This window comes from Solanum lycopersicum, chromosome 9 (genome assembly GCF_036512215.1).
Source record: "Solanum lycopersicum chromosome 9, SLM_r2.1".
Lineage (NCBI taxonomy): Eukaryota > Viridiplantae > Streptophyta > Magnoliopsida > Solanales > Solanaceae > Solanum > Solanum lycopersicum.
In genome coordinates, this window is record NC_090808.1 from 38,285,462 (window position 1) to 38,296,870 (window position 11,409).

At 31.4% G+C, this 11,409-nt stretch overlaps 1 long non-coding RNA gene across 1 annotated transcript; it reads left to right on the forward strand.

The window, feature by feature from the left end:
* Nucleotides 1-547: 547 nt before the first annotated feature.
* On the forward strand, nucleotides 548-3,376 carry LOC109121148 (uncharacterized). The gene is made up of 2 exons (XR_002028538.3): nucleotides 548-1,255; nucleotides 3,129-3,376. It is a non-coding gene; the product is annotated as an uncharacterized lncRNA (long non-coding RNA).
* Nucleotides 3,377-11,409: the final 8,033 nt, after the last annotated feature.

Here is an 11,409-nt window from a genome sequence, read left to right on the forward strand (position 1 = left end):
ATAGAACCTCATTAAATATCAAAATTAATTAAGGATTTAGAGTTAGTACACTTTGTTTAATTAAAAACAAAAAATTTTGGCTTAATATAGGTTGAATCATTAATTGAATTACTATTGATATACAATTTTTATTAATGTTAACATTTCCACATTTTAATCTAAATGACCTTATATCACACATATATATATATATATATATATATATATATATATATATATATATATATATATATATATATATATATATATATATATATATGTCATATTGTTTTTTACTATTTAAATTTAAATTGTTGGACCTTATACAAATTTAGTCGGTGTTAATAATAATGATTTGATTTGAACAAGTTATTTTTTATTTATAAAGGCAAATAATTCTTTTTAACGTTAAAAAAACTTCTTTACACCTCATAAAAATATTTACCTCAATTAAGAATGTTGTTACACCTATTTTTTAGGCATTGTGTAACGACCCTCAAAATTAACTAGGTTAATATGGAGCCTATCATGCAAGTTATAAGTTAATAAGGTGTTAGAACAATGAATATTAGCATTAGAAGTCAGTTTATAGAGTTTGGAAGTCAAAATGCAAAGGACGACCAGAACGTCCGGAAACTAGTCTTGAGTATGTGCTATTTTGTCATTGATTGTTGTATGTTTTTTTGGTGTTGTTTGGAGTCAAAAATCAGTGAGATGACACTAAAACCTAGAGGGAAATGTTTAGGGTCAAAATGTCCGTTTATGACTCTCCAAGGACCGCCCTAAGGTTCCTAGAGGAGAACTCAACCTTGGGCCGACAATCTTCTGCAGGAAGAAAGAATTGTTCATAGATGATACCAATCCGTGTCGCGGATTTGGTTCACCAAGGACCAAATTTTTGGTCCGCGTCGCGGAATCTTATGTACCAAAATTTGTTTCCAAAAAACTTGTGGGAACATCTTCGCGACGTGGACTTTTTCCCCGAAGATAATTTCGAAAATTAAAGTTAAGTATGACTTTTAAAAAGGTCCAATTAATGTAGAGGTATTTTGGGTACTTTGGGTGTGTATTATATATAGGTTTTTGGTCATTATACACCCATTAATCTAATCATAAATCCTAACACTCAATTAAAATCATAAAATTTTACATGCTCTCCCTTCTCTCTAAATTCTCTCTCTAGTTCAATCCTTTGTTGATGACCTTCAAGTTACAAGGAAGAAGGTCGAATTCTCCAAGGTTTCAAGCTTAATTTCGTGGGATTTCTTCAATATAGGTATGGTGATTTCATCCTTGATTCTTCTTTGATTCAAGGAGTCAATTTCTAAGGCTTTTCAAAAGATCTAAAAGAAAAAAATCGCAAGTCCCTATTTTGAATTCTACGCATGGGTTCTTGCATGAAAAGAATTAAATAAATGTTTTATGAAGTAATTGATGTTAATTGGTGGTTTTAAGATCAGAACTTCCATGAACCCATGTGTTTCTTGAATTCCTAATTTTGTCTCTAAAGTGAGTGAAGTGATCATGGCTTAATCTTATTGAATTCATGTGTAGATTGTTGTGGGCTATTGATTTATGTATTGATTATTGTAGAATTGTTCATAGCTTGTTTTATAATGTTGATGTCTATATTGAGTATTGTTGGATCATTGATATGGATGAAATATTGTCTTAGCCTTTTGTATATTATCATTAGTAAGACTCTGTTATTGTATAAATTGTTGAAAAGGCTAAGGAATGGTGATGATGGTTATTGGAAGGTGGTGTGTTTATATATTTCCCTTATTTTGGATAGATTGATATTGAATTGTATTGATTGGTATGGTCCTCTTATGATGGTGGTGATTAATTATTATATATGTTATCGACATGGCCTTGTCAACATTATTCTGTGAAATATGGTATGATCATGATTTGGTTTATGTGAAGGTATAGAAGAAGGTGCTCATGTATTGTTTAAATTATCCAATACGTGTTCTATGATAGTATGATTGAATTATATACATTCTAGTTGTTGATTTATGATGATTAAGGACTTGGGAGAGCCTTCATAGAATGATGTTATTTCTCAATTGGTAGAATTGAGTCTTTCTTCTTGATACATGAAAGCTTATGGATTATGAACTCTTGACTTGGTAGTCTTAGTCACCTTGTCATGTATGTGTATGAATGTACAAATGAAAGTCTAGGATCGGTAGACCTAATGTAGGTTCCCTTCTATGAAAGACTTAAATGGAACCTTGAATATTAAAAGAACGTTAGAATGAGCTATCTGAATTAACCTTTATTGGAAGCCCTAGTGGACCCTATCTTGGTAGAAGTATTATGAGTCGGTAGGACATAAAGATGGTACCTTCTCAACTTATTCTATGAGAACAAAAGAAAAGCACCGAGTGGATATGCTTCTGGTAGTAGCTTTACTTGAGCATGAGAGTAGAATACAAAGAAGACCTTGATATCCCTTAATCATGCGCAACATGGGATTATTACTAGTTCTACCTTTGAGAAGTAGAACACCTTTCACGGTGTGGTGCTCTTATGACACCAGATTCCATTCCTAGATAGTGTGGTCTATATTTATTAGTGACTATTCTCATCATGTGGATGTTCATTCTAGTGTTGGAGAAGTTATACACCGTGTAGGTAGTGGAATGAGACACTATCTATACATGGCACGAGTAGGCTTTGAAGGGTCTAGGATGAGTTCCCTAGGTCTTCCAAGACCATTATGTGAAGTCCTCTAATTGTATGATTAACTTTTAAATGACTTATGTAATGAATTTTCTTTTAATGATAGAATTTTGAGATGAATGGTTCTTAGCTAGGGTAGCTTTGAGGATCATCTAGGTGTCTTTGACGAGGGTGTATGGGAATTCTCTTCATGTCTTACTTAGGGGAGTCTTAAAGTAATGTTAGGTAGAGATTCTAAATTGATGAAAGGCTTACTTTTTGAATATGAAATATGTCATATATATGATTGTTGACTTATATTATGTCTATTAAACTCTTATGATGAAGGTTTCTATCAAAATTACATAAAAGTACATTTTAAACTAGATGTCCTTTTTTGCATAGTTTTCTTGCATGTTCACCATACTTAGTCCATTCAATGTGCTAATTCCATATGTTTTCCGTGTCTTCAAGTGTAGGTGGCAAGTGAGGATTCAATTTAACGTTGAAGCTTGGGAAATAACATTCTCTCAAGTTCGGTATGTCCTCATATGTTCTAGGACATGACTTGTTTTTTTGTTTTAGATTTTCGAATACTTTGTAATGGACAATAGTTTCTTTTCAAATTGATGAAAGGGTTGTGACCTTTTGTTATTTCACTTGTGTCTAAGATGGAATATGTTGAGACTTATTATCTATCTTATACTTTTATAAAAGAGTTTGACTATTATGTTGAAAAGTTTTAATTCTAAACTACTTTTCATATGTATGCAATGAATGAATGCTAAGATGCTTGTACAAGACCTCCGAGAGATCAAGTACGCCTTTTGACGACTTGGGGATGCTCTTGGGTCGTTACTCATTAAAAGAAACGCAAGGATGTGGTTACGCACCTTGGCCAAATTATTTTACTAATTAAATTTTATTACATTAAATCAACAGGTTTAAATAGAGATTATTAGGTGAGATGAACTCGAGAGAGGAAGATAGTTATGTCTCCAAATGTCAAGATTGAGAAAGAAGTTATGCATCCGGTTTAGGATTAATAAAAACTCAAAATTAAAAATTAAGCAAACCATGATATACCGACACAAGTTATCCTAAATATATCAAGATAAGTATACATCAATAAATGTGACCGTGCTAGAACCATGACACTCGAGGGATGCCTAATACTTTCCCCTCTGTCAACAAAATTCCTTACTTGAATTTCTAATTTGCATACCAATTGAAGAGTCATTTCCGTTTGATTAGAGATTAAAAATATGTGACTTGGAGCACCGTAACTCAATTCAAAGTGGTAACAATGAAATGAAATAAAATAAATATTCCCGTAATTGAAAGTAACTTAAATTGGAAAAATCCTCCCTCTTCCATGCTTGAAAAAAGGGTTTGACAAACATAGAATAAAGAGAATTCCATGGTAGCCCAAAAGTTGCTAGCTCACCCTAGAATTTGGAAGCAACAATCACATATCATCTCAGCGAGGTCTGTTAATAGACGCCTCAAGATGCCCTGTACTTAATAAAAGTAAGAGTAAGTGTTGTATCAGTACACAACCATCATGTATTAGTAGGATCACGTGGCTTTTCCTCTAAGTGAAACATAAGCAAGTTAATTACAACAATCTAATCATGCAATATATCCAACATATACAATATTCAATATCACAGGCTTCAACAATTTAACAGTTCTTTTTGGATTTTTGGGTAATTTACAATCTTTAGCTATGTGTCCTATCTTTCCACAATTATAACAAGTACATTGGGATATTTTTCTTTTTGGTCTGTATGGTCTTTTTATTTTATGATTTTTTACATAATACCTTCGTCTCGGTTGTTTATATTTATATATAGTTTTGTTTTTTCTATAATTTTTATATCTTTTAGATTTTTGTTTTTTAGTTGTGCACCAACTGTTAATCAACAATGCAACATTTGCATATATACATGCATCATAATGAAGTAATAACAAGAATACATTACACATGCATAGAATAACGACCATCACCTACCTCAAAACAAGCCTGAAACCCTAAAAAAGTTGACACTTTCTTGGATTTGTTCCACTTATTCTCAGTCTACAAATAATCATAATAATAGAAAAAACAACAAAAATAACTAATCAAGCAAAACTATAACAATTCCATGAACCCTAGATCAAACCAATTTTCAAAATAATAAAGTTTAAGGTTATTTCAACCATAGATTCTATATCAAAACGATTCCCTGTAAATAATATCACATGCTATTACGTTAGACAGATTGAAAAATGGATTCAGGGAGTGAAAACTAACCTTTAACCTCAAGAATAGTGAAAAACGAGTAGGAGTTGCCTTGGGTTTTTTACTTAGCTCCAAAATTCAAAAAATACATAATCAGGTCGTTTAGGGGTTTACTAACGACTTTAATACGCATCCTAGCCACTAGATCAGTCATCACCCCACCACAATGGCAGCACAAATGTGGTGGATATCCCCACTAGGGCAGGATTCTCAAAGAAGTAGCTTATTCCATGAATTTTTGAATCCCCATTTTACAACACATCTCTAACCCACGACACTTAGACCCAAAGTTCTTTTAGCCCAAATTAAATTCCATAAACTGGTACAAATTTCTTAACGAGTTATCTAATTACTCATATAATCAATATTGTATTGTAACCTGATTTTCCTATGCCTCAAACACTTTGATTTCGTAAAATTTTTGACTAGATTGGGAAAATTATAAATACTACAAAAAAGTTTTACAACCCAAAAATTTTCCCATTGACTTTCAAATACGACAAAACCCTGTTGTTATACTCAAAATCACAATTTACAAGTACTCTCACAAAATCCACATTATCCTCTTGTTATGTTATCATTAAAGATGGCAAAATTTGATCGTTTGATTTAAATATAATGTAACTAAAAAGATACCATGATTATGATATGACGAGTATAAAACTAAGAAGCTTTAATCACTTTAATAACAAATTTTTGGCATGCTGTTTATATATTTAAATTTGTCTTTCTCTTATTCTAAAAATCATATCATATATCAATTATATGTGAAATATCATATCATTATATGATATTTTAGTATTACATAATTCTTACATTTGAATATTACCTTTATAAATTTATTTTGAAATAAATTCCAAATAATATATTGAACGAATAAGAATATGTAGGAAAGATAATCCTATAACAAATAATTTTTATTGAAATAAAAAATTAAGAAGAGAGGCAAAATTTGAGAGTAAAAAAGGTGTTGCATATATCGGTTACAAAAATTTTTAGAATATAAACTTTTATTGTATTAAGAATTAAGAATAGTAAAAATGTGTAAAACAAATAACAAAACAATTAAGAAAATCGACAATACATTTTAAACATGATTTGTACTTTTACTAGATTTAAAACCCCGTGCTAGCACGGTCCCAAGGGAAACTTAAAATAAGTCTTAATGCACAAACATGACTCTTAACTTGACGTTAGTTGGAAATTATGACCTTTAACTTTAGATGTGCACAAGTAGACTCTTAAAATTGTATAAACATGTTCAAATATACACATTTGTCCTACGTGACACTCTACATGACAATTTTGTTTCCTACTTGACGTCCTATCTGTATTATGCCATGAAGAACAAGTGTCTCTACTTGTTGAATTTTACACAAGTTTAAGTGTCTACTTGTGCACATTAAAAGTTAGAGGACTAAGGGTCATATTTATGTATTATAGAAAGTCAAAAATGTATGAACAAACATATATTTACATTGTAACAAGCATTTTGAGTAGGCAAAACTCTGGCTAACACAAATGTAGAAAACTAGTATACTCATAAAAAGGAATAACTTTTGTGCAACTAATTTCTTAAATGTTGGTAAGGGCAATCAAAATCCAGTTGTCACGACCGGGAAGAACCCCCTAGATGCAACTGTCATCGTCATCCTTGGAGAGGACTTATACAAGCCCTTAGAATTCGTCATAATATTTCATTGGTCGAAAATGCTAGAAAATTTGAACTTAATAGATATTGAGATATACTTACACATCTCACTTATTTTATATGGAATTTACTTAGATTCCTGGCATATGAAGCCTACATAGCCTTCTCATTTATTTAACATAATAAATACGTAAGGATTTAGTATTATAAAGGTGTCTCACATTAAACCATCTAAATGAAATAGAACATTCTAGCATAGCCTTTATTCAAATTCATATTGCCACATAGGGCTGACAACAAATATCTTCACGAATAGGAAAGAAATTAATGTCTTTAAGACCATAGTAATACTACTAGGATAGAACATGTGGAACCATCCTTGAAGTAGAGGACCTACAAAAGCTTGAGAAAAAGTAGAAGTTTTCTTAAAAAGAGATCTTGATACCTTAACGGCCCGAACCTACATTGTTTTTGAAAAGGGAAAGAATATTGTTTTGTACAACCACATTTTCTAAGTATGGAAACATGTGCACATAAAACATTGAAATCATGCTTAAAAGGATAGTTTAAAACCATGCTAAGTCACTTTCAAAAGGCTTTATGCACATTTAAGAACATATACAAGTCAATGATCACATATTTACCTAAGACAAGTCTATATTCAACACAAGACAAACATCATCATAAAGTCAAGTCAACATTGATATTATCGACAATAAGTCATATCAACATGAATGGCATCACATAAAGATCATATAAGCATAACAACTCCAAATCAACATGAATGGCATCACATAAATATCATATATGCATAACAACTCCAACATAATGTCATAACAACAATTCATGTACAAGAGTTCATATTAGCACAACATATAAGACACTTACCCACAACCCCTCCCAAGCATATAATTGCAATATTTATGTGGAGCCCCATAACCCCACATAATCAAGTAAGGAAAGAAACTATAAGTAATGTGTTACTTCATATAACATAACATTATGAGTAGTCATAATCATATATAGCACTATTGACTAATAGCATGTTCATAAATGAAACTAACATCATATAGGATCATCAACATGTAAAGTCAGCATATGCATATCATTTATGTCATATGAATATAAGAACAACCTCCTAGGACTTTCGTCAAGGCTTACTAGTGCAATGTATAGGTAGAGTCCCATACCCCTACTTACACTAAGTATAACCCCTTAAGTCACCCTGATAGAGTTCACTTATTAATTTCATTCATTCATTTAAATTTATGGAACAATAGGCTTAACCAACAATAGACCATGTGAGCTAAACATGGAATCCGGTGTTATAAAACCCTACACCGAAATAAGGTGGTCTACATTCAAAGGTAAGACCAAAACATTAACATAGAATTCTAGGTGGATCCACTATGTGAGCAACAGAGTTAAGGAACTAGGAGATATGTCTTGAACCCTCTGCATGCCCATTAAAATTTGGAGCCCTTATCTCATGAAAATATTAGGTGAATTTCCCTTCTATGGGGAGTCAATACCTCTCATTTTCAAGTTTACTTAGTGCTAAACTAAAGTCACTTTTTGAAATGCCATTATTGAAATTACAATATGCACCAAAAAAGAGTGCAACAAGTGTAGTATGAGTACGAAACCACGTGTAATCAGTATATCTCATTGACCGAGGGCGAAGAAGTAGTGACGGGAGTTAGTATAAGAAAAATCAATTTGTTAATTATACAAATCTATATTACACTTACCTATCGAGTTTCATCAAATAGAGTTAATCAAATATCTATTACATTCAGATCAACAATAAAACACATAATCATCAAGTATGAAGAATGTCATTAGATGTTATGCAATATAACACCATGAAATGATATGCCTCAGAATGCCCAGTACTCTCTCATTTGTATATACATGATACTCCTCGGAAATACATCAAATGTTCATGCTCTATGGGGGGACTCGTGAGGTCCATATGCCGACAAGGACGATCTCCACGTGTCTGCGCGGTCAATCTCAATGCACTATCATAAAATCATATAATTTCCACACTAATGGTCTCCATGACCCCAAATTATAATCTTAACATCTCACAATCCCCAGTACGGACGATCTCCACGTGCCCAACTTATACTCAATCTCATGTCAATGCATGTACACAATATTATTTCAATAAAGGGGATGATGATGCATCTCAATCAATCAGTATCAACATAATACATAACCACCTTAATTATCACAACTATACAGGTGCAAGAAAGAAAAATACAATCACACAATGAATTCAAGTCAATAATAAATCAACTAATTCCCATATGCTTTGGAATTCTCAGATTTCAATCCTCCTAATATAGTAATAAACTTTCCATTTATAAAATCGGTACTCATAGCAATACCCGTCACAGCATTGATACGAGACATCCATCTTTCTCCCTTTCTCATGGTCAATTCCATTCTTTTTAATTTCAAAATAAAAAAAATATCCTCCAATGAATTCTAAACGTCTTAACATATCTAAAATGCTGAAAACGTGTCACCAATCCTTACAATTTTTCCTTTCGTTTTTGCGAAGTTTTCGAACATTCCCAATCTATCAATTGTGCAATATTCTTAAGCAAACAAATCTATAGACATCCATAGAGCTATACATCTATTATGGACACCAAAACTCGTTCAACCCAATGATACGAAAACAAACATCCATGACATATAATAAATTCACAAATTTTCGTGCCGTCTAATATGTCGAGTCACATATTCCTAAATTTTAAGCCTAGAGTTAGATCTTAATTCCACTAAATAACATACTCTTATAGTGTTCATATAAATTAGGCTTTCTAATTAATAGTGAGTGAGAAGAATAGCAACAAAAACTAAAAGAAAATTAACAAACACTATAAACTTCCACAATTACTATACTTTAGTTCCTTTAATTTTATTTATATTATTTATTCCCCAGGCAAACTTTTACCAACAGAAATTTTTAAATCTAACTTAATTACATAAAAAAAATAGGTCAAAAAAATCTTCTCATACAATGCAACAAAAACAGAAAAATTCGAAACCTTAAAACCCTTTTTATTCCCCTTTTCTTTTAAAACCTAAGTCACATAACAATTAGTATTTGCCAACATTAGCAACGCCCTACTGCCTCAAATTTCAGCAAATCACCCAATCTATTTAAATGATAATTTCATAATGAAAAAGTATTTCACTTCGTTACCCTTTACATAATTAAAGAACACAATCTATATAATTCAACGCAATCTTGACCACTTAATACCAATTCCTTTTCTCCATTTAATAATATAATAACAATATACTGCCACATTGACTGCCAAAGTTAGAAAATTTGCAAATCCTTAAGACTTTAATTTATATATAATAGTATTTTATTTTTTTAACGTAGCAATTAAACATGAAACCTTGAAAACTTTTTAACAACTCACCTGTAAATTTGATCTAGCAACCCTGGTCTTCCCAGTAAGTTATGTGACCTTATTTCTTTTACTTATTCAATTTATGATTAAAAAAATAATTAAACTCCTCTAACTTATTCTAATTATGTGGGTAAATCATAAAAAAAGTTTAAATAAGTGATGGAATTGGCCCATCAATTATTAACTATATTATTTATTTAATAAAATTTTCATCAACTAGATTCTCGTATTTACCATTTAAAATTTTATTTAAAATTTTATCGGGAGAGTCAAAATAGTCCTATAGTCGAAAGACCTAGCAGGTAGTTACATCATCTACTACTAACATAAAGTTCGTCCTCGAAGGGTAAATAATAGGATGTACATGATTACTAGAAAGATCACGATATCTAGTTTATATGTCCGAACTACACTTTCAAGTAGTCCCCTCAATCGGATGATGCTTCCATTGAACCTTTAATAAAACAATTTCTTCGATCTCTAATCTCATTGAATTCCATTAAATCACATTGAAATCATATCAACGGTACATTATCAACGTCAAAATGTGAATTACAGGGTGCAAAACCTGATAAATTAGGTGGCAAAGACAACTCCTAAGTCATATTGGACATCCTCGAAAGTACCAATAAACATTGAGCTTAATTTTCCCTTCATCCTAATTCTCATATACTTTATCAGTAAAACATTCAATAAAACCCGCTCTCCAACCATGAAATCAACATCTAGAACCTTTTGATCTGCATAACTCTTTTTCCTACTATGAACCATGAGAAGCTATATCCAATCAATTTGGCCTAATACAAGAACTCTCTCGACATATTTGTACCCCACAACCTAATGCCAAGTAGACGAAATGAAACAACTGGGTATCGACATCTTCTACTATTAATGACTCAAATGATATCATCTTAATACTTGAAAAAAAACTATCGCAGTATGCAAATTTTAATAAAACAATAACTTATCCCAATGACCGCCATAATTGATCATACATGCTTGTAACATGTCCTTAAGGGCCTAAATATTCCATTCGAATAAACCATCAAACTAAAGGTGGACATTAATTCTAAGATCCAAACAAGTAACAAACGTTTTTATCTTCATAGACTTCTAGAAATAGTATGTAAGTTATGTACCACAACAAAATAAAAATAATAAATTAAATGGCATCTCATACAAGTGAACTATCTCCCGAATGTATATTTAGGCTAACTTATCAAAACTACAAGTAATTTAAATTGATATTAAATATGTACACTTGGTCAATCGATCCATTATAACACATATATCAAACTTGCACAAGATATGTAGCAACCCTACCACAATACTCATAGCAATATGTTTCCAGTCCAACTTAAGTACATGCATCATTTAAGTCATAA